Source organism: Podarcis erhardii (genome assembly GCF_964252035.2).
Source record: "Podarcis erhardii genome assembly, chromosome: 3".
NCBI lineage: Eukaryota > Metazoa > Chordata > Lepidosauria > Squamata > Lacertidae > Podarcis > Podarcis erhardii.
In genome coordinates this window covers 79,206,822-79,230,627 of record NC_138507.1, presented here as the reverse complement: position 1 = coordinate 79,230,627, position 23,806 = coordinate 79,206,822, and the positions used below count along the sequence as shown (strand labels likewise).

General features: G+C 38.6%; 1 protein-coding gene across 4 annotated transcripts in view; it reads right to left on the bottom strand.

Annotated features, from left to right (window-relative positions):
• The window catches only part of CHRM3 (cholinergic receptor muscarinic 3), a 230,554-nt gene that overhangs the window by 117,961 nt on the left and 88,787 nt on the right, over positions 1-23,806 (bottom strand). Inside the window, exon 1 of one of the 4 annotated variants that reach the window (XM_081856358.1) lies at positions 6,860-6,926. The exons of the other annotated variants lie outside the window; for them this stretch is intronic. The gene's annotated coding sequence lies outside the window, so the exon portion shown is untranslated. Of the gene's footprint in view, positions 1-6,859; positions 6,927-23,806 lie in introns of those variants that run through there. 4 annotated transcript variants of the gene reach the window in all.

Genomic DNA, 23,806 nt, shown 5'->3' with positions numbered 1-23,806 from the left:
ACCTTTCTATTTCAGGTAACTGTTGGTTTCTGGCATGTTCAAAATGAACATCTAGTCTAGTACAAAGACACTCCAGTTTCATTTGGAACCTGTAAGCATGGATGTATTATGAATAAATATTTACTTATAAAGTGTTCTGATACCGGTGACTCATACTTCATCTTCAGTTAAGCTTTTATATGCTCTCTTTTAACTAAATTATAAAATATAAATATATAGCATTTAATTTGTCATATCACCAATGATTTAGCATAGACAGTGAATAAAAACAGACCTAATCCCATTACTAGTATTTATATTTTACTTTCCTAATCTCTTTTCCAAAGAAACTGAGAAGATGAACTCTTGCCTGTCATACAGCATGAACATCATGATGGCATTTTGCAAAGACGCATTTCAGATTTAAATTTGACAGGGGTTGGATAAACTTCCTGTGGCTTCTTTCTGATGGCAATACAGGATCACATCCCACAGGGTCCACCTTTCGCAGCTGGGACCGTAGTTCTCTTTTGCTTTGGTTTGTTTGTTTTTAGTAGCTATCTAGAATATAAATATGACTGCTAGTTTTTAAAGGGTGGAAACAGCATTTGCAAAGGTTTCGAAATTGTTTCAGGGAAACCTGCAACAAAGGAGCCTATGAAAACGTCTACAAAGAACAAAGATACATACTGTAATCAAAAGGTGGCTGGGAGTATAACTAATTCAGTTACCCAAATGAGCCAATCTTTGGCAGGTCTGTTGGCTGTTTATTTTAGTAAAGGAATGTTTACAGGATTTAACATCCTGGTAAATAAGAATGCATGGTAGTTCTCAGGGTGTGCCACAGTTAAGAGGCAATAGTTTCAAGGACACCAAGTAATGTAAATTATGTCCATTATCCTGAAATTTCTATTGCCTCTCATAAAAGCCCTAAACAATCCTTGTGGAGTCAGTCAAGGAAGAAGGAAACCAAAGAGTTCTCAAGCTGTCAGCTTACCACTTGCAGGAAGACTTGTATTGTCTAACTCAGTTTCTGCTCTACCCTTTTCAAGAGTTCAGGGCATTATATTGGCTACTTTCCAGTCCTTGGGTATAGTGGCTGATCCAAGAGACAAGTTACATATTTTTGTTAGAAGATCAGCAATTTCACATTTGAGTTCCTTGAGATGTCTCCTGTGAATGCCATCTTTACCCAGCAATTTGTTGGTTTTATTTTGTATGTTGTTGTTGTTGTTGTTGTTGTTGTTGTTGTTGTTGTTGTTGTTGTTAATATTAATATATTGCCCTATACCTGGAGGTCTCAGGGTGGTTCACAGAATAAAATCAAAGTATAAAACCACAAAATACATACAACCCAGTACCCTCCCTCCCCCCCCCAAAAAAACCCCAACACATTTTAAAACGGCATAGGATGTCAATCAACCAAAGGTCTGGTTAAAAAGGAATGTTTTTTGCCTGGCACCTAAAGGTGTATAATGGAGGCAACAGGCAAACTTCCCTGGGGAGAGCATTCCACAGACGGGGAGCCACTGCAGAGAAGGCCCCTTCTCGGGTTGCCACCCTCCAGACCTCTCAAGGAGGAGGCACACGAAGAAGGGCCTCAGAAGATAATAATAATAATAATAATAATAATAATAATAATAAATTTTATTTATATCCCGCCCTCCCCAGCCGAAGCCAGGCTCAGGGCGGCTAATGATAATCAAATAATCAAACAATCAAATAATCACACATTCTAAAAATATTTCATTATAAAAATTAATTAAAATCAAATTAATGGCAACCGATTAAGCAAAATTCTGTGCAGGTTGCCAGAGGAGGGAGTCAGGCTGCGCCCTGACCAAAGGCCTGGTGGAACAACTCTGTCTTGCAGGCCCTACGGAAAGATGTCAGGTCCCGCAGGGCCCTAGTCTCTTGTGACAGAGCGTTCCACCAGATTGGAGCCGCAGCCGAGAAGGCCCTGGCTCTAGTTGAGGCCAGCCTAACCTCTCTGAGGCCTGGGACCTTGAGGATGTTATTATTTGCAGACCGTAGGTTTCTCTGTGGGGCATACCAGGAGAGGCGGTCCCGTAGGTACGAGGGTCCTAGGCCATATAGGGCTTTAAAGGTTAACACCAGCACCTTAAACCTGATCCTGTACTCCACCGGGAGCCAGTGCAGCTGGTATAGTACCGGATGAATGTGATCTCGCAGCGAAGACCCCATAAGGAGTCTCGCCGCGGCATTCTGCACCCGCTGGAGTTTCTGGGTCAGTCTCAAGGGCAGCCCCACATAGAGCGAGTTACAATAATCCAGTCTGGAGGTGACCGTCGCGTGGATCACAGTGGCTAGGTCAGGGCGAGAGAGGTAAGGGGCCAACTGCTTAGCTTGGCGGAGATGAAAAAATGCCGCCTTTGTTATAGCTGTAATCTGCGCCTCCATAGAAAGGGAGGTATCAAAGATTACACCCAAACTCTTAACGGACGGTGCTGGCACTAATTGCACCCCCGCAAGAGATGGGAGTTGCCCCCTCAATCCCATATCGTCCCGCCCCAGCCAGAAGACCTCTGTCTTTGAAGGATTTAACTTCAAGATGATCTCAGGGTCCGGGTAGGTTCATATGGAAAGAGGCAATCCTTGAGGTATTGAGGTCCTGAGCCACTTAAGGCTTTATAGGTCAAAACCAGCACTATGAATTGGGCACAGAAACTAATTGGTAGCCAGCGCAGTTGGACCAGAATCAGTAATATGCTCAAACCATCTTGCTCCAGCGAGCAACCTGGCCACTGAATTTTGCTCTAGGTGAAGTTTCCAAACCATCTTCAGAGACAGCCCTATGTATAACGCATTGAAGGTTCCACGGGGCTGAAAAGCATTTCCCAAGCAACATCCTCTGGGAACAGCCATCCAAGTAGAACTGGAACCACCGCAAAGCAGTGCCATCCACCCCTAGTTTGGACAGTCACTCCAGAAGGATACCATGGTATTGAAAGCTGCTGAGAGGTCAAGAAGAATTAACAGGGACAGGTTTCTCTTATCTCTCTCTCAACAGAGGTCATCATACAGGGCGACGGGAGCAGTTTCTGTGCCAAAACCGAGCCTAAACCCCAATTGAAATGGATCCAGAAAATCAGTTTCTTCCAAAAGCACCTGGATCTGGTCTACAAACTCTTGCTACAGAACCTTACTCTGGAAAGGGAGATTAGCAACTGGCCAGTTGTTGGTTAGGTTTTCTGAATCCAGGGAAGGTTTCTTAAGTAACGGCTTCTTAAGTAACCACTGTCTCCTTCAAACAGGCAGGGATCACCCCCTCTCGTAAAGAGGCACCGATCACCTCCCTGGCCCAGCTAGCTGTTCCCTCTCTGCTGGTTTTTATCAGCCAAGAGAAGCAAAGGTCTGGAGCAAAAGTGATCACCCTGACCAATCCAAGCACCTTGTCCACATCCTCAAGCCTGGTACATCAACTCTCGCCACTATTATCTGTCTTAGTTCTTCAGACTCGCCTCCTGCAAAGGTTGGCAGTGGTGAGACTGGTCCCTTGTTGTGTGAATTTGGCATATGGGTAGTACAATCAGATAGTATGTATTTAAATACATATATACCTCTCTCTCTCTCTCTCTCTTTTAAGAAAATTGAGCTGACAAAGATGTGGGGAGGGGAATTTTGATATGTGACTTACAATAATTCCTCATTATTTTTCTTTTACTATAAGAATTTCAGCTGAGCAAGAGAATTTAAGCATCTAATATACAGGCACACTTCAGAGATATTTACACTACACTGTGTAGTCCAGTCATGGCCAAACTTGGCCCTCCAGCTGTTTTTGGACTACAACTCCCATCACCCCTAGCTAACAGGACCAGTGGTCAGGGATGATGGGAATTGTAGTCCCAAAAGAGCTGGAGGACCAAGTTTGGCCACCACTGGTATAGTCTAATAGGCTCAGAACCCTTTGTTGCTGGGCGGAAGAGGAAAAACCCAGCTCCAACCCTAGCCAACTCCACTCCTGTGTTTAGAAGAGGGGTGCTGGTGGCAGGTAGCTTCCTTCCCCTGGAAGCAGCCAGGCTACTTGCAGCTTCACCCACATCCTTGTAAGGAGCAATATCTGTGAAATGCAATAATAAAGCAAAGCACAATAAAGTGAGATATGCCTGTATTGGGTAGCATACTCACAGGCCCGTAGCTCATAGCATACTGATCCTGTTAATAAAAGTTGGGTCCTTTTCTGAACTTAAGGCATTGCACTTTGCAGGATGCAATACGATCTGATGAAAAGCCTTGAGAATACACAGCCTATCTGGGAGATGGTTAGTTGAAGACCTATCTTTATGACAAGCTTGTGCATTCCTTTAGTACTCGCCCACATTTTAGAGAGCCTTATGGGAGATGTTTGTTACCACCACCTGTTACCAGAGTGCTTGCTTTACACATGAGTGGTATGTAGATAGAATTATTTGTAGGAATGTGCTATGCACATATTAGTCTGCCCATGCCATCGAGAATTTTTGCACCCAGGATCTCTTTCCATTGTTATATCGCTATAGTATAATGTTTTCTGTCAGAGAAAGAAAGAAAGAAAGAAAGAAAGAAAGAAAGAAAGAAAGAAAGAAAGAAAGAAAGAAAAGCAATAATTTCTCATTACTGTATCAAGGTTATTCAAATCCAGGCCATCCAGAAGAGATGACCTATGATGAAAATGTATATTCTTCTTCATTTAGAATTGTACTTCCTGCAGAATTCTGCTGCACGTACATTAACATTTTTAAAAAGTTAAACCTCCTTTGCATTTTGCAAGATAATTAACAATTAAACATTGTGCAAAATATATCGCTATAGTATAATGTTTTCTGTCAGAGAAAGAAAGAAAGAAAGAAAGAAAGAAAGAAAGAAAGAAAGAAAGAAAGAAAGAAAGAAAGAAAGAAAAGCAATAATTTCTCATTACTGTATCAAGGTTATTCAAATCCAGGCCATCCAGAAGAGATGACCTATGATGAAAATGTATATTCTTCTTCATTTAGAATTGTACTTCCTGCAGAATTCTGCTGCACGTACATTAACATTTTTAAAAAGTTAAACCTCCTTTGCATTTTGCAAGATAATTAACAATTAAACATTGTGCAAAATGTATGGGAAGTACAACATTTAAAAATCATTTGGCAGGTATTTGTTCCACTAGCTGGGCTAGCCTGTAATTTCTCTACATTGTTCATTTCCCATAGATGAATATTTGATGCCCAATCAAATTTCTTTGCATTTTGGGGGGAATGGGGGGAAATCACTATTAGTAAAGATAGCTGTGCAGATGAAAGAAACTTGAAGGATAAATCTTTTATAAACAACTAGGAAGTCCACTTGGTGAGGGAAAATGTGCCTGTCTCTCAGTTTATTTAAAGAATCAATTTAATCCATGATAGAAAACTTAAAAATAGGGTCTATCAGCCTTCTAAACATATCAAATAGGATGCACTCAATAAAATATTGCAGAGTAACAGAAGTATAATAATAGGGCAAAAGGCTGAATCATGAAATAATATCCCCTTGTTTTAAAACATGTGTTATTGTCTGTTAATCATTAGCATGTGTTATTAGCATGGGCATATTAGTTGGCATATTATGTGTTAATATGCCTGTGTTTCATTCTTCAAAGCAGAATAGCCTCTACAGCTCTTTTTCATATATATTCTTTGAGACATTTTGTTTCTCTTCCCTATTTTGGAAGGAAGAACAGACCTTGATCATATGATCAAGTGTGCATTATAGATTTAAAGAAGGACATTTCTGGACATGTGTAGGTCAGTCTAGGGATTTGGTGGATACTGATAAGGTGACCACAATCTAGCCTGAACTATAGGAGAATGCAATGAGATAGGACCAGGTAACAGAAACTGGGAGGTGAGGCACAGATTAAAAGACAAGGGAAGTAAATGTAAATACACATGCATGCACGTTACATTGTATAAGACAACACTGGTCACACTTAAACTGAGTAATGATGAGACAAAGAAATATGTGTCTAGAAAAGAATAATTTTTCAACAGAAGTAATGACTGAATAACAATAAAGTGCACTGAAGCATATGCAGAGTGAGTTTCATTATTACTAGTAACTGCAGAGTCTTCCTTCCCCAAACACTAAAAGAAACCGCGAGCAGAAACAGCATTGTCATAGCAGACTTTTCCGTAAAGGGTTAGATTGCCAGGGTTTGGCAGCTTGCTTTACATGAGAAGCTTATGCAACATCACAGACCGAGAAGAGGAACTAAATTAAACATCAAATTTACAGATATTTGGATGCCTTTCATAATGCGTACTGGCAAATATGCCCCAGCATTAATCTTACCTTCCAAGCATGCGCCCACAGATCTGTGAACGCAGATGCTCTGAAAAATAAGCATAAAGTGTGTGTTCGTTTTTCCTCCTCGAATTTGTATCCACTTGATGAAATGGATTGGCAGTAGGCCAGCAGGATTCAGGACAAACAAAGGAAAGTACGTCTTCACATAACACATAATTAATTTATGGAAGTTACAGCCACAAACTTGTAATAGTGGCCACTGCCTTACATGGCTTTAAAAGGGTATTAAACAAATTTGTGGAGGATTCATGGAGCAACAGTGAGGGAAGGGCTACTACTTCATGCCCTGCTTATGGGATTCCAAGAAACATCTGTCTGGCCACTGTAAGAAAGGGAATGCTGGACTAGATGGAAACTTAGTCTGATCTACTACTGTTGGTCTCATTTGTGAAAGGTTGCATGCCTCACTGCAAATCCTTAATGCCTGCTATTTAAAAAAACAACAAAAAAATGAAACTAAATATATCTGAAAACATATTCGTATGAAGCATTGCTTTGAGCAATGTGATCAAATGAACATACATATCATGATAACTGATATAATCACCTTGCACAAGTCTGATATACGCTAGAGAAAAAGGAAGGTAGACGAAGAACATTGCAATGCACCTTCTGTAATACTTTCTGCAAATACATAAAATTGCATGATACTGGACCAGCAGTCTTTTTCAAATGTTGACTTCATTAACAATTTTTCAAAAAATATTTCAGAAGTTGAAACTGGCTCAGAATTTCTCTCTTTCAACTATTTGCTTAGTTCTTGTTTCTAAGTAGCATATGCCCCGGTGCAGAAACAGCAGAATTGATTTATATTTAGAACAAGTTTCCCAGTGCAGACGAGTCTATTAAAGTACAGGTGCAAACCTTTGGAAATTATGGTTTCAGTTAAAACATACTGATTTAAATGTATTTATATGCATTCCTAACTTTGCATAGGATCAGGCTGCAAAAGTTGCAGTGTTTTAAGAATGCAGGAGTTAAACTTCACAGATGCTCTGCTGAACTGGACTAATAATCTGCTGCTGCTTGAGCATAACAGCCAAGCACTGGTTTTGAAAATGGGAAGTTTGGCTCCTAGCCCAGCACTGTCTTTATTCTATTATAAATTAAGTGTGCATGTACTACAGTTCATTGGAACTGATTATTTCAGTCTTTGGGTGCATATTTCTGGCTCCTTTAACATCTGAACATCTGGTTCAAAGCATTTGTAAACAGAAATACATTGGTTGATACTATCCTTATGCTAATTGAGAAATCTTCATTGGCTATAGACATAAGTTCTCAGTAAGTCAGGTTGTTGTCAACAACAACAACAACAGTAGTGTGGAAGGTTCACTGCAGTTTTGCAACCAAAAATGCTAGAACACACCTATAAGAGATCTGTTTGGAAAGGTTCAGAGACCGGCAGACTGAAAGCATCCCATTAATTTCCATAGTTATATTTCCGAATACTTACTTACTTAATTTACCACGCCCTGCACTTCAATCAAGCTATTGTCTTTAGGGCTTGAATACAGTTGGGAACATAACTGAAGTTGAATCCAGACAAGGAGGTGGAATGAGATTGTTGGACATTCTTTTGGCAAATAGAGTGTAGGGGGAATAAGTTAGCTATAATAGACTAGTTCAGAATTTCTGGTTATGCAGCTTTGAACTTCTCCTACACCCAGTTTGTTCAAATATTTATTTATTTATTTATTTATTTATTTATTTATTTATTTATTTATTTTAAAATAATGATGGCATTTGACTATGCCACACCCAAACAAAGGTGGAAACTACACACAGATAAAAAACATTCTGAAAATGCTTTTTTTAAAAACCGTTTTTAAAAATATGTACATTGAATTTTTCATAAGGCTCACCATCGGCATCTAGTGTCACAGTGTATATTGCACTTAAAACACACTTAAAACATTTTATTTGCAGCTATACAGCTGAATCCAAAGTGTTTTGACACTTATGATAAATAAGCGTCAAAACAATTTAGATACAAAGCAAGATATAAAACCATAACCTCGAAAGCTGTTGGAAGTACAACAAAAACAAAACTCACCGCCTTCAAAATCAAAATACAGATTTTAAAGTCTGGGCCTCTCAGTTTTTAAAGGTTATTTAAAAGGCCTGCGTGAGCAGCAAGGCCTTCATCACCTGCCACTGGGAAAATCACTAGGGTGGTGCCAGGTAAACCTCATTAGGAAGGCTGTTCTAGGTGAGAGAGAATCTTATATGTACATTGTGTTCAAAGGCTGCATTAGCTCCTTCTACTGGTTAAATATAAATATATAAAAGTTCTACACTGCATACATTATGTAAAACATGGTAAGTAGTACTATCATGATCATATTACAAGCTTCTCTCTCCATTGTTTACACCACCGGCACTATTTCAACCAGTTTCCCAAATCACAGGTCATATTCTTTAATTTCTCCATTTGCCTTACTAAACATTTTCTCATAATTTTTCTTCACCAAGCATGCCTTCCCACTCAGTCTTGCGTGCCTTCCTTCCTTCTCTTACATTTGCAGGTTGCCTCTCACAAGTCAGACCACTAGATTCTCTCTCCTGCATTTACTATATCTAAAGAACTCCTCTTGCATTATGTATGTGTAGACCAACCATTCACCTACTGCACTGAAATGTAAACGAATTTCTAGCTTGTGGACCACCTGAAGTATGGTTGTTTCCACTCACATTTTATGCTCTTGAAGTGGGCAGAGATCCTTAAAGTATTCTCTATCTATTTTTAGTTGACACCTATTCCATTAATCTGTGTTTATAAATCCCAAGCCATTTCCATCTCTCGCAGTTAAACAGCAACATTAAGGTAGCGTCAAAGAAAGCAATGCAAATGCATTTCAATTAACTCGCTAAAAGAAAAAAGGCTCCATATCTTGGCTGTAAGTTCTTTTGCCCAATAGATGCCAAATACTGATCAGGACACTTCCTTAGTGAGTAAACACCTTTATATATGAAGAGATGTTCTCTAAAATATGATGGTCCAGATCATTTAGGGGATTAGGGCTGCACTGAAAATTCATAGAACAGCTAATACAAAGCAAGCCCTGTATGTTCTCAACAGTTTCTTATCAGTAAGTGGGTGGAGCGTTCTACAGAAGCAATATCTTCTGAAGACTCCTCTGTAGCAGCCCCCACTCAGACTTCATTACAGGAGTCTGTTGTTGGGAATACAAAAACATGAAGGATGGTGGCCAGACCTCATTGTTTACATAAATGATAAGAACTATTGGGCAGAGCTGCCACCTGTTATTCCAGGAGCAAAGCCAGCACTAGCGGTACCTTTAATCTCTAGTATACTGCTCACTTTTTGTTAATAAAATGGAAGTCCACCAGTAGTCCACCACATAGCCTCTCACACTATCCCAATGGCAATGGCACACTAGTTAGCGGAGCCATTCTGCATTCCTTTCAATATGTTTTCTTTCAGCACAACGTTAACTGAATATTTTCACTCACTTCGGTTTCACAAAGCACTCACTCTTTCCTTAGCTCTCCCAAGACAACTTGCTTCAAAATGTCATATTTTGCCTAACAAACACTCGTTCAAATCTATCATGTGTACTGGAATAGATGTGAATGTTTCTCTGAGTCCTAGGGCTGGCTCATACAGTATTAAGAAATGAGGTGCAACTGGCTCATACGTCTTTCCTGGCTGCTTCTGATATTAAGGTAGGACTTGCACATCTCAGCAATGGTGCAGTCTATGAATCTCAGAAGATGCCTATATCTCTAGGTTCTTATGCAAAAACAAAAGAAAAAACACCCCCCCATGTGAGCAAGTTTTTATTTCCCCCCTACACAAGTTGTTTGACTCATTCTCATTTTCCACAGAGAGCACATTCAAAGAATCTCCATACAACAGGACAGCCAATTAACAGAGTCCCTTCTTCTCAGATCACAAAACGTTTAAGAATTGCTTGCATATGCTACAGTTACCTTTTGACAAAAGAATGCATATTTTCTTCCTCAGTTGTACTCTACTGCAATGCCATTGTGGGACAGCAGGGGTGCCTTGGTTTTGATGTGCAGCTAAAATCAGTGAGAAAGCACCTTATCACTTCTGAAACTTTACTTTAGGCTTTTTTGATGCACTTTCGCACACATCCATTTTTATTTGAAATAGCCTTCCCACAGGCAAGGCCCTCTCCATCTCCCTAGTTGCAGCAATAACCTCCACTTTATACTTTGATAAATCAACACAAAAGGAAAACGGAAATAAACAACAGAACATGAAAACCTACTTTTTCTCCCCAGAGTGAGGCAATGCCTGAATATAAAGAGAGACCAGATTTTTCATATCACACAGGTATGCATCAGTAGAAAGCACTCTCATAATCAGATTGGTTAATTTTGACATTGCATTAAACAAAATATGAATCAGGATTGTGTTTTTCTGCCAGTTGTGGCTCAAGGAATTCTGAAATGTGTTCATGCAACTCTATTTAAGAATGCACTCCTAAACATGCCTATTACAGGCTTACACCATTCCCCAATGAACTCAGAGGAACTTACTCCAGCCAGCCTATCCAAAGGTGAGAGAAGATGAGAGTTGTAATGTCACAAAATCTGAAGTCACAAGTTCCTCACCTCTGCTTTTTTAAACTTCCTGTTGTATTTATCTAAATGTGAGTTTAAACCCCTGGTCAGTAATAAATGTTCTTGACTGGCTATGTTAGTTCAAACCATCTCTTTTCCATATAAGTATGCACTCCACTCCTTACATACAAGCAGACATCTCACCACTTTTGGGCTTTGGTCTTCCATACTGGAACATTATATTAATGAGAATATGTGTTACTAATTTTCTTTAACTTCCAGAATTTCTTCTGTTTTCCCTGATTATTATTTTTTTTAGAAAAGGATATCGCTGAGGTTTGCAGGGGAGATTCAAGGGCCCCCCTTAAGCTCAATGCCCCCTTAGTGCAGTATTTTCAAGATCTCATGGAACCTTCGGAAATTACATCCTATTGTATATGATATTATGTTACCTTGGGTTGTGCAAATGAACATGCCTCTCAAGATCACAAATGGGAAAAAGGTGGTGTAGTTTGCTTCCTTGAAACCTTATAAGCAGAGGTTAGATGCCCATCTGTCATGTGTGATCTAGTTGAGATTCCTACACTGCAGGGGTTAGACTAGATGACCCTTGAGGTCCCTTTCAACTCTACAATGCTGTGATTCAAATATCTATTTTGGCCCCAAGCGAGAATTTGGTTTCTGGGAACTGGTTTTCTCCCCTAATTTTGTCTTTAAACTGAAACAATTCATGAATTATAAGAGCCATGACCTTTTTCTAAAAATATGGCTTGAAAGTACATTTATGTGCAATATACAGAGCCTAACTTTTGGATAGACAGGTTCTCAAATGAAATGAATTGTAGCTCTTCAAAGAAAAGATAGGCATTGCATATAAATGTTACTAATGAGTACAATGAAAAAAACGTGTTTTCAATCTGCATATTTCAGAAACAATGGAAATTAATATCAAAGCAATTTTAGCTAACTAAACTGAACCAAAATATACGGGGGGGGAAGTATTTTGGTACAAGTGACATTTATGTTCACCAATATTTTAAAATATGAATACACGGGAAACAAAGTACAACTGAACAATAAGATTTAAATTGCATTAACTCTTTTTGTTTTGCTTACTTTTTCCAATGTTCCAAGATTTCTAAGGCATGGGAAATTAATAAACATACAAGCCAACATGAACCACTGCTCAAAGATAATCTTCAAGCACATTTTCTCCATCAGGGACAATGTAAATGCTACAGTTTGGATCCCAAGAGCCATGATCAGAAGTAAGCTTGTGGAACTAGGCTTCCTTTGCTAGAGAATTCTGTTGGAAATGGGAAAGGGAGTGAAAATTGCCACAATTCACACATTTATCAGATGTTAGGAATGGAAATCACGCAAATGAATAAGAGCAGTATTTCACTATTGCTCTTCTGGTCTGCAAACATTGCACAGTTACACTGTTCTTGATGTTTCCTTTCTGTTGAAATTACATGCTAATAATTACATTATTTTCAGCCACAGCAGATAGCAAGACTAACAATGTAGGCTTTAGTAAAAGATGAAATGTAGCAGAATAGAAACAGCAATAATTGTGACAAACTTACAGTGGCAGACCTACATTTTGGGGGTCTTGAAGCTTGAACCCTTGGAGGCCATTTGCAACCAGCAACAGGGTCTGTCTAAGCACTGCTATCTTCTTCAATGGGGTTGTTCCACAACAGATCACCACAATATATTGAAATAGACATGTTACACTGGAATATTTGTCTTAATATTATCAACTATATAGTGGTACCTCGGGTTAAGTACTTAATTCATTCTGGAGGTCCGTTCTTAACCTGAAACTGTTCTTAACCTGAAGCACCACTTTAGCTAATGGGGCCTCCCACTGCCACCACGCCACCGGAGCACAATTTCGGTTCTCATCCTGAAGCAAAGTTCTTAACCCGAGGTACTATTTCTGGGTTAGCGAAGTCTGTAACCTGAAGCGTATGTAACCTGAAGCATATGTAACCCAAGGTACCACTGTATATTCACTGCTTTTCAAATGAACCACAGCCTTAACTCTCTCTTTCTCTTTTGGCTCTCATTTATGACACTTGTTTTAGCTAAGCAAAGGCCCTCTCTTTAACTGTAATATGGTGCTCTCAGATTGCGCCTCTCATAGGCAAATGGATTAAATGAAGGCATTGTGTTTTAGATTGATTTCTTTTTGAAATGCATACGCCTCCAAACATGGATTTAAAAAGCCACCAGGGCAGCTTACAAAGCATAAAAATCAATAAGTCAAATCAATAAAGTGCAATACAGTAAAAAAGCAGAAGCAGTATTGTTATGTTGATAAAGTCCCCTATTGACCATTTACTCCCCCCGTACCCAAAAGGCCAGGCAGCCTGGAGCACCACAGCTTTTCATTGGTCTGCTGGTATGAAGTGGGTTTCACTGATTTCCTAAAGACTACAGTCTTACTGAGTTGGAGAGGGCTTGTACATTATTTGGCCCATATCCCTGCTCAAATGCAGGAAAATTCAGAGCTAGAACATACTCAGCAGGTGGCTGTCCTGCTTCTACATGAAGCCCTCCAGCGAGGAAGAGATAAGGTTCAGGGAATTGCTTCAATTGCCAAACTGCTCACGTTGTTACGAGTTTAGAGGATCAGCCTGAAGAGCATCTTTGGATTCCTTCCAGGCCTCTGGGGTAGCAAAGATCAAGTCTTTCTCCTATGCGGCAGCCCTTTAGGTATTTGAAGGGTGCTCTCCTGCCTGGTTCCATCTGCTCTTCTGCAGGGTAAACTTATCTTGCTTTTTCTGTCTTTCCTCATAGGGCCTGTTTTCCACACATCAGGTAGTCTTTGTTGCCCTCCTCAGAAACTGTTGCAGAGATTTTTTCTTAAGATGCAGTGCTCCAAAGCAGATATAGTAATCCATGTGACTCCACAACCACACTTTTACAAATTTCTTCCATTTTCCCTCTCATTTGAATAGTTTGAAATTGTGCCATTACTAACTCTTTCTTCAGGAACTGCTACTCAGCTTGGGCTCCATTCTATCTAGCATTTCTCTGAGTCGATTAATTCAAGCTTTGCTGAAATGCAAGGCACATTTTTGACACGATTATCTCCAGCTTTCTATAAGATTAAGAATTCTACCATTATATGGTAATTTCTCCTTTAAATGTGTATTGTTTTTACCTCGCTGAATTACTCTTTCCTGTTGCTTAGTGTGAAATATGAAAATTATTACAAAAGATATTGGATCAAATAGAAAATATTAACTTGACCATATTTTTGAAAGATATTAGTTAAAGTCTGGAAAATTGAGTTCCAATAATTCAGTATATCAGACAAAAACTTGGCTTTAAGGAAACAGATATGTTGTTATGAAATATAAATAAAATGGAGAATACCTGAAGAATATGTAACTAGTACTTGATCCTATATTGATAAATTAAAGTTTGTAGTAAATTTGATTATGAAGTAATTTTGTGAATGAAACACACATGTGGTCAAGAACCATAAAAGGTGTATGTAGATCAAACAAGCAAATTATTGAATTGATTGTCTCTGACCTTCCTGAACACTCTGAGGTCTGCTGCTGAGTAAATCAAATTTATACTACACTCCCTGAAAAACTGATCCAATCAAATCTAAAACTCAGTTATTCCACTATTGTCCAAGTAGAATATCAAAGTTATTAACAGCAACAGACTACTTGCTATAATATCATTGGCGCAAATGCTCAATAGAAGTAAGTTTTATTGTGCTATTAAGAAAAAGTAAACAAGATGACAGGCTGCTGGTGTACAAAGTGCAGTTGGCTTTCATTTATGCCATGATTATGGCAAATATACTACAGACATTTAGAAAAGTTTTCAGTAAAAACTTGAATAGCCAAAAGTGTGAAGCAGTTTTTAAAGTTTTGTCTGGAGACAATCCTAATTTAGTAATCTTGTATAGGACAGTATCAGTGCTTGAAAGCCAAGTCATTTAGCTGATGATGTTGTCAAATATGCCTGTTTCTAGTACTCCAGGGATTTTCATTTCCTCTGTGTTAGTGGGAGAAGGAAGCTCTGCACATCTGATATTTGAGATTAATTTTTTAAAAATGGGGTATTGCTAAAATACTCCAAATAAACAGAGTTATATATTCACAAAGGCTCCTTCTGGCCAACAAAAATAATTTTAGAATCTCATTCCTGTGTACTTTGAAATTATAATAAGTAAATCTATGTCTTCCCTGTTCAATGAATTCTGGATTGCCCTAGATAGCATATGAGATATCATTCAGAAGACTTAGATAATCACTCTTCCATAGATAAAAACAGTTTACTTGTTTCATCTTAGATTTATTTACATAACCTCAAAAGCTATCAGTAGCAGTTTCCCACATACTGGTTCAGAGGAAAAGAAACAGGTAACATAGTCAGATGATAATAATGATATATTAAATTTATAAATCACCCATACAGCCAAGTTCTCTGGGCAGATTGCATAAACAATAAAAAATACATATTTATAATGCAGAGTTGGTCTGCCAACAGGCCTGGTGCCTTAAGCCAGCTCCCCATAGAGCAGCCATGGCCAAACTTGGCCCTCCAGATATTTTGGTAGTACAATTCCCATCATCCCTGACAACTGGTCCTGTTAGCTAGGGATGATGGGAGTTGTAGTCCCAAAACAGGTGGGCCAAGTTTGGCCATGCCTGCTGTAGAGTATGTCCTTGTCAATCCTGCTATCTTCCACTATATGCAGAAGATGAAGCCAGCATAGATGTCACTGAGACAAAAGTGCAAACATGCAGGGAATGTGGGCTTGGAAGAGTACATCTTTGTTTGAGACTGTCCTGCCATGTGATGCCCAAAATCTTCCTGAGGTTTCGCTCCTGGTGGGTGCAAGTTGCCATGACTCACTTTCATAAAGCTTAACACTCATGATTATAAGTTATTTGCAAACATATTAGCAAACAGATTGAAGAAAGTTTTGAAGGAGTTAATACACAAAGATCGATGTTCTGAAGTAGAGGACCTTATGCATTATATCTTGCACTGTCCGTTATATAATGATGCAAGACAAAGATTTTTGGTACCTATAATGACGGGGTCCCCTGGCCAGGACCCCCTCGATATGATGTTATATCTCCTTGCAGACACAGATAAGTATGTGACCTGGCGGGTAGCACTTTTTGCAACTGCTGCCAGGAAAATTAGAGCAAATTATATAGCTAAGGTAGCCATTAACTGTAAAGGAGATGAATTTATCTGATCCTATCTATCTACCTCAGGCTATGCTCTATCTTTCTCACCAAACTCTGAGTATAAATTGCACACTGTATTAATTGATATTGTTTCTAACATTAGTGACCATGTGATGATTTTAGCCTATGAATTTTATTGTTTAATGTTTTTATTTGTAAATTGGGGTACTTTTATAGCTTTGTTTAGAGTATGTAATGTTTTAATAATATAAATGTTTTAAGCCTTTTTTTACCAATTCAGTATATTTATTTTTAACTGTCAAATAATTCTGTGTACATTGCGGCAGCCTTTGGCTATGTGCAATAAAACTGACTGAGACTACACAAAGATCAGGCGGGTTTCCTGCCGGGCAGACAAATGAAGGATAATATTAGAAATATAATTAATGTGATGGAATATCTGAATGTTAAAAATGACAAACAAGCTATGTTAATATTTGTTGACGCTGAGAAGGCTTTTGACAATATCTCTTGGGAATTTATGTTAAAAAAAATTGAAATGATGGGAATAGGGCAAATGTTTTAAAATGGTATTAAGGCTATATACATGGACCAAAGAGCTAAATTGACAGTAAATAATGTGACGACGGAAAATATAAAGATAACCAAGGGCACAAGACAGGGATGTCCTTTATCACCATTGTTGTTCATCGCAGTCTTAGAAGTGTTTTTAAGGGCAATCAGGAGTAATGAGCAAATTAAAGGGGTAAAGGTAGGCAGAAAAGAATATAAGGTTAAAGCTTTCGCAGATGATTTGGTATTAACCTTGGAAGATCCTAGGAATACAGTATCAGAAGTATTGAAAGAAATTGATAAGTTTGGACAATTGGCAGGATTTATGTTGAATAAGAAAAAAAACCAAAGCAATTATTAAAAATACTGATCAGGAGTTAGTTAATAGACTACAGCAGCAAACTGAGATAGAAGTGGTTAAGAAAGTAAAATATTTAGGGGTTTGGTTAACCCCCAGGAGTATTGACCTGTTTCAGAACAATTATGTTCCAACATGGAATAAGATTAAAAGGGACCTTGAGGTATGGGGAAGAATGAAACTTTCTTTTGGGGGAAGAATTACAATGATAAAAATGAATGTGCTACTGAAGATGTTATTTTTATTCCAAACAGTTCCAGTAATCAAGGGGGCAGCAATTTTTAAAAACTGGCAAAGAGAAATTTCAAGGTATATCTGGCAGGGTAAGAAGCCGAGGATAAAATTTAAGATTTTAACAGATGCAAAAGAAAGAGGAGGCTTCGCCCTGCCAGACCTGAAATTATATTATAAAGCATCTTGCCTCCGTTGGTTAAAGGAATGGATAAAATTACAAGATACGGATGTGTTAGACTTAGAACGTTTTGATAATAGATTTGGGTGGCACGCGTATTTGTGGTATGATAAGAAACGGGTCCACAAAGGTTTTGAAAATCACATTATAAGAAGGTCCTTGATTGAAGTATGGGAAAGATACAAAAATCTGTTGGAACAAAAAACTCCTTATTGGTTATCCCTGCTGGAAGCGATGAGCATGAAGAAAGTCAATATGACAGGGGGTTGGGTAACATATGAGAAATTGATATGTAAAAGTGAAGGAAAATGGAAAATGAGACCATTTGAAGAAGTTAAGAATTATGTGAATGACTGGCTGCATTTTTTTCAAATTAATGAGATGTTTAGAAAAGATTTAAATGAAAGGGGCTTTGCTGATAAAGAATCCAAATTTCAGACTGACATATTAAATAATGACTGTAAGATTTTAGCAAAAATGTACAAGATATTGCTGGAATGGTATACGAAGGATGAGGAGGTAAAATCTGTGATGATTGATTGGGCCAAAGATATAGGACATAATATACAAATGGAGGAATGGGAAAGACTGTGGAAAGATGGTTCAAGATTCACTGCATGTACTGCTATAAAAGAAAATGTTATGAAGATGATGTATCGATGGTATATAACCCCTGTAAAGTTAGCAAAAATGTATAAGATAAGTAACAAATGTTGGAAATGTAAAGAAAAGGAAGGCACTTTCTTTCATATGTGGTGGGAGTGTAAGAAGGTAAAATGCTTCTGGGAAATGATTTATAATGAATTGAAGAAAATGTTGAAATACACATTTACTAAGAAACCAGAAGTGATTTTACTTGGTATTACAGGGAATGAGATAAACAAGAAAGAGAAGAAGTTATTTTCATATGCAGTGACTGCAGCAAGAATATTGATGGCCCAGAAATGGAAACAAGAGGAGATGCCTACGATAGAAGATTGGAGAGCCAAAATGATGGACTATGCGGAATTGGACAGAATGACAGGAAGGATTCGGAATCAACGAGATCAAAGATTTACAGAAGATTGGGAGAAGTTTATTCAATATTTGCAAAAACTAAGTGATAACCAGATTACGTTTGTAAGCTTTAAGGAAGCTCTGTGATGTGAAAATCTAAAAATAAGTATAAATAATGAATTGAAGCTACCAGAATAATTAATAATAAGTAGGATTGTGTTAAAAGTTATAAAATGAAGGAAGTTCATACAAATTGAGGGAAGTCAAAAGAATGGAATTAAGAGGAAATTAAGATCTTGGTATTGGTCATTAGCATCACATTCTCCCATATCCCTACTGCAATTGCCTTACAAATACTCTCGTCCAGCTCAGTGTCAATGGAAAGGTTTTGGTTATGGTGGAGCCCAGGTAGACAAAATTGTCTACCACCTCAAGCAGGTGGCCACTAGTCCAATGTTGTGGATTTTTGGTGACATCCTGACCCAAGATGTTAGGTCTTTGTAAGGCTGATGGTGAAGTCAAACTCCATGCAGACTTGGGCAAAACAGTTGCACTGTCAAGACTGTGTCATCTGCTTACTCCATGCAGTGCACTTAAGGAAAATGTTATGAAAATGATGTATAGATGGTATTTAAAACCAGCTAAACTTGCTAAAATGTACAAGATAAGAACCAATAAATGCTAGAAAAGTAAAGAAAGGGAAGGGATCTTCTACCACATGTGGTGGACTTGTAAAGAGCTAAAGGCTTCCTGGGAAATGGTATATAATGAGTTAAAGAAAATATTTAAAAATACTTTTGTTAAAAAACCAGAACCCTTTTTATTGGGTATAGTGGGTGAAGAGATGCCAAGGGAAGATAAAAGAATGTTCATGTATGCGACAACTGCGGCAAGAAATCTCTTAGCCCCAAAATTGAAACAACAAGAAGTACCAATAAAGGGAGAGTGGCAGATGAAGATGATGGACTTTGCAGAACTGGGGAAGCTGACGGGAAAAATCCAAAACCAGCATGATCAAGTATTACAAAAGGACTGGAGTAAATTTATATGATATCTGAAAGATTATGGTAAGCAATTAACATCACTAACAGGGTTGTCTGAAGATTTGTAATGAGAAGTTTTTTACCTTTCTATATTTATTTAAATCTTGAGCTATTTTGTAATGAATGTAATTAGAATTGGAAAACGTACAAAATGCAATGATATAAAGGTTAATTTTGAAAGCCATGAGGTGGGAGGGAAGGAAGTTTATAGGCTCTAAAGAGCCAGGGAGGTTAAGTGGATAATAAGGATATGAATGTATATTATTAAATGGAAAATAAATTTATATATGTGTGTGTGTGTGTGTGTTATGTCATCTGCAAACATCTCTGATAAGAACCTGCCACACTTTTTTCTTGGTGTGGAGACATGCCGAGAATATGAAATTAATCCAGAGATATTAAATATTTGAATACAATATCTTCCTTTGATCATGCAAGATGATAGAAATAAATGACTGCATTCATGTTCAATTGCCGTGGCTGTTGTATCTCTATTGTAGATTCTTTATCAAAGCACTATGAAGTTTTTGTACTTTCAAGTGAAGATTGCTATAACACAGTATGGTAAAGATAGGAACATAGGAAACTACCTGAGTCAAACCACTGGGTCCAGCTAGTTCTGGCAGCAGATCTACAGGATTTCAGGCAAATGTCATTCAGCTTCCCTGGAGATGCCAAGGATTGAGTCTGGGACCTAATAAATGTAAACTGTGTGTTCTATCCTCTGATCTACAGGTCCCTTAACCTTTTCTGAAGCTTCTAATGGAAAGTAAAAAGGGCAGGGGAGGGAGTGGGGAAGGCAGCATGCAACCCTCAGACCACTCATAAAAAGGTCAAGGGACCCCTGACCATTGGGTCCAGTTGTGGCCGACTCTGGGGTTGCGGCGCTCATCTTGCTTTATTGGCCGAGGGAGCCAGCGTACAGCTTCCAGGTCATGTGGCCAGCATGATTAAGCCACTTCTGGCGAACCAGAGCAGCGCACGGAAACGCCGTTTACCATCCTGCCGGAGCAGTACCTATTTATCTACTTGCACTTTGACGTGCTTTCGAACTGCTAGGTTGGCAGGAGCAGGGACCGAGCAACGGGAGCTCACCCCATTGCGGGGATTCGAACTGCTGACCTTCTGATCGGCAAGTCCTAGGTTTAAGCCACAGCGCCACCCGTGTCCCCAGACCACTCATAAATCCTTCTAAATACATTTTAAATATGTGTTTATGGGGGAAGCGGGTGGTAAGGATTTTCTATGCAAAATCTGTCTGGAAATGGAACAGGATAGACTTGATCCTATCCATTCTGAAAGCTGGGAGGGAGCCAACTTTAATTCAAATAGTCCATTCCTGCTTACAAGTATAACAATAATGTTTGACTGATACGCCTTACACTCCTTCTGAAAGATATGTCAGTGTCTGGACAACAGAATAAACCATAGATCCTTGCTTCCATGAAAAAGCAGTGTGCTAGGGCATGTTGTCAAATTGCTCTTGCTACACTGTTCCCCTAGTGGGAGGAATAAGCCAGAAGCCTTGACTCACCATGACATCGAAACAAGTGCTTGTAGGCTGTTTCCAAATAAACCCCTATGTGAAGCCAATGTGTGTTGGCTTCCCAACTTCAGGTACTGGTTTGGGGGTCATGGTTTCTGGTTTGTTGCTCCAGCTTGCTTTAAGAGAGGAGCAGAGCAGGAGCGATTTTGCAGCACACTGCTTGCTCATGGACAGTGGCGTAGCGTGGGTTGTCAGCACCCGGGGCAAGGCAAGTAATTTGCGCCCCCTAACCCGTGGATTTGCCCTAACCCCAGATGTTGCGCCCGGTGCGGCCGGCCCCCCCTGCACCCCCCACGCTACGCCACTGCTCATGGAAAACAATGGTTCATGGCTCACTGAGTTATCTAAACACAGCCTATGCTGTGGTTGTTCTAATGGATTCATCAGTTAGCACTATCATTCTACAAGGTCTATGAAAACTAAAACTCAGAGATAGATCAATATATTAGCCTGTGCTGTTTAGTCATGTATTCCCACACAGAATAAATAAACAGGGAAGGGCAGTGGATGAAATTAAGTTACCTACCCATAGTACATTGGTGGGGATCTCTCCACAGACTTATACATACATGCTTCCTCTTTATGAAACTGAAGGATCATATTTGGGCTAAATTACTTTTTTTTAAATGCAGTTCTATTAGTTTACTGAGTTGCACATTTCAGTTTATGGAATCCAGATAGTACCAATACACATCTAACTGGGTGCAAAAATGTGATTTAATTGGCATTTCTATGGGCTTATTCTTACAAGTTGTTGGAATAAGCTCTTTGAATGTGTAACTAGTTCTACAGCCTCACAACAGAGCCGGTGTATCATGTAACAGTCAGTATTTTCAGTCTGTTTTGATTGGGAGTGAATGTGTGAAAAGCAGACTTGGAGGATGCCTGGGCTCCTATCTTTGCATACTTAACTACAGGAACATCAGGCCATCACAATACTAAACCTAAGCAGGCCTGTGTCTGGTCAGTGCCTGGATGGGTAACCACCTGGGAACCATATGTAGACTGCCTTGGATTCCATGATGGAAGAAAGAAAGGATATAACTATAAAGAAAATAAACACATAATACTAATGGTGCACCATCACCTCTTCAATTCAAGGCCAGGTATCTCTACTAAATGCTTCCATATTGTTCAGTAAAACAAAAATCAAGTATAATTCCATAAACTTGGCTCTGAACCCAATTATCCTCTAGGAAGCTGTATACAGACATTCTGATAACTTTCCTCTCTGTATTTAACCACTTATAATGTTCATAAATTAAGGATTAACTTAGTTTAGTTAATCTGTGCAACATGTTTCTAATTAAACTTTTCCCATAGCCCAAACTGTAGCATATTTGTGAGAATTAAATTTAGAAAAAGATAAAGTGATATATGCACAGATCAAAAGGCATGTTAAATTATAAAAGCACCTGATTCCTTTTTCCCTCAGGGCTCATAATACTTCAGTGGAGCAGTAAAAATTCAACACTTGTTCCCTAATTCCACATGCTAAACTCAAAGTGCTCAAACACTGCAAGGGCACTGTTTCGAAATATCGCTGGTTTTGCCCCTAATATTAGGGATTGGAATCCCTCATATTAAGTTTCTCTTGTTTATCCTAAACCAATCAGCTAAATGATGCCTTCCATGGCATCAGAACGGCTGATCCAATGATAGCCTGAGCAGACATAACACCTCAGATCTGCTTCAGGTCAACTGATGTCAAAGCAATGACAGCAAATTTAGGACCAGGAAGACTGAGAATGCAAGAAGCTGACAGATCCACCATGATACTAAAGCAGGTAGGCAATTAAGGTGGAGAGGACACTGCAAGGAGGAGGATGGAAGAAAGGAATATAAATATGTTGTACTGATGATGCCTTTACTACTATATAACACTCACTTTCTCATTGTTCTGAGACTGGGCCTGCAAGGATTTAGGAATGTGCAGGATTGTACCGATCCATAATGGTTTCATATTTATTTATTTATTTCAAATACCTCATCCTATACTTTCAACATCATCGTGATGCAAGTGCAATTAAATCTGTTTCAAGTGGGAAAATTTGATATTCAAGCACCAGTCTAGATCAAGTTTAAAGGCTCTGTGCTTTAACAAATAACTGGATTAAGGATCGGGATGCTGGAGGAATCAATTGAAAATGGACTATAAAGTGGTTTTCCTTCTATCCACCCACTGAATCCCCATCACGGCACAAACACTTGCTATACATTATTTTCGCCTTCGTTCTGTACGAAAGTTTTTAAAAACCCACAGGTGCACATTATACATAAACAGACATGTAAATTGCTTTGTAATGTATGCCAATTACATATTTATTGTTGTATAATTACCACTGTTTCAATATAAGATTCATTGTTTTTATTTTTCCGGAATTATTGTTTGTTGACTTTGGGAAAGTTTTTGTTTTGTTTTGTTTTGAACTCAGAAGTAATTCAGTGGGGTTTACTCCCAGATAAGTGAGGTTAGGATTGCAGTTTTAATCCACTTTCTATTGTTAGTTTTAAGAACCAAAGGAATGTATTGTTCCTTACTGTTCTTTTCACATGGAAATAAGCTTGAACATTTTTGTTTCAAACACACTCACAGGACAATTTTCTGAATACGATTTACATTTACAAAAAAAATATTGTTGCTTTCTTAAAAATAACTTGTATGTAGTTAACTTGCAGTAATAATTCATATACAGTGGTACCTCTGGTTAAGTACTTAATTCGTTCTAGAGGTCTGTTCTTAACCTGAAGCACCACTTTAGCTAATGGGGCCTCCTGCTGCCGCCGCGCTGCTGGAGCACGATTTCTGTTCTGTAATCCAGGACACAAAGA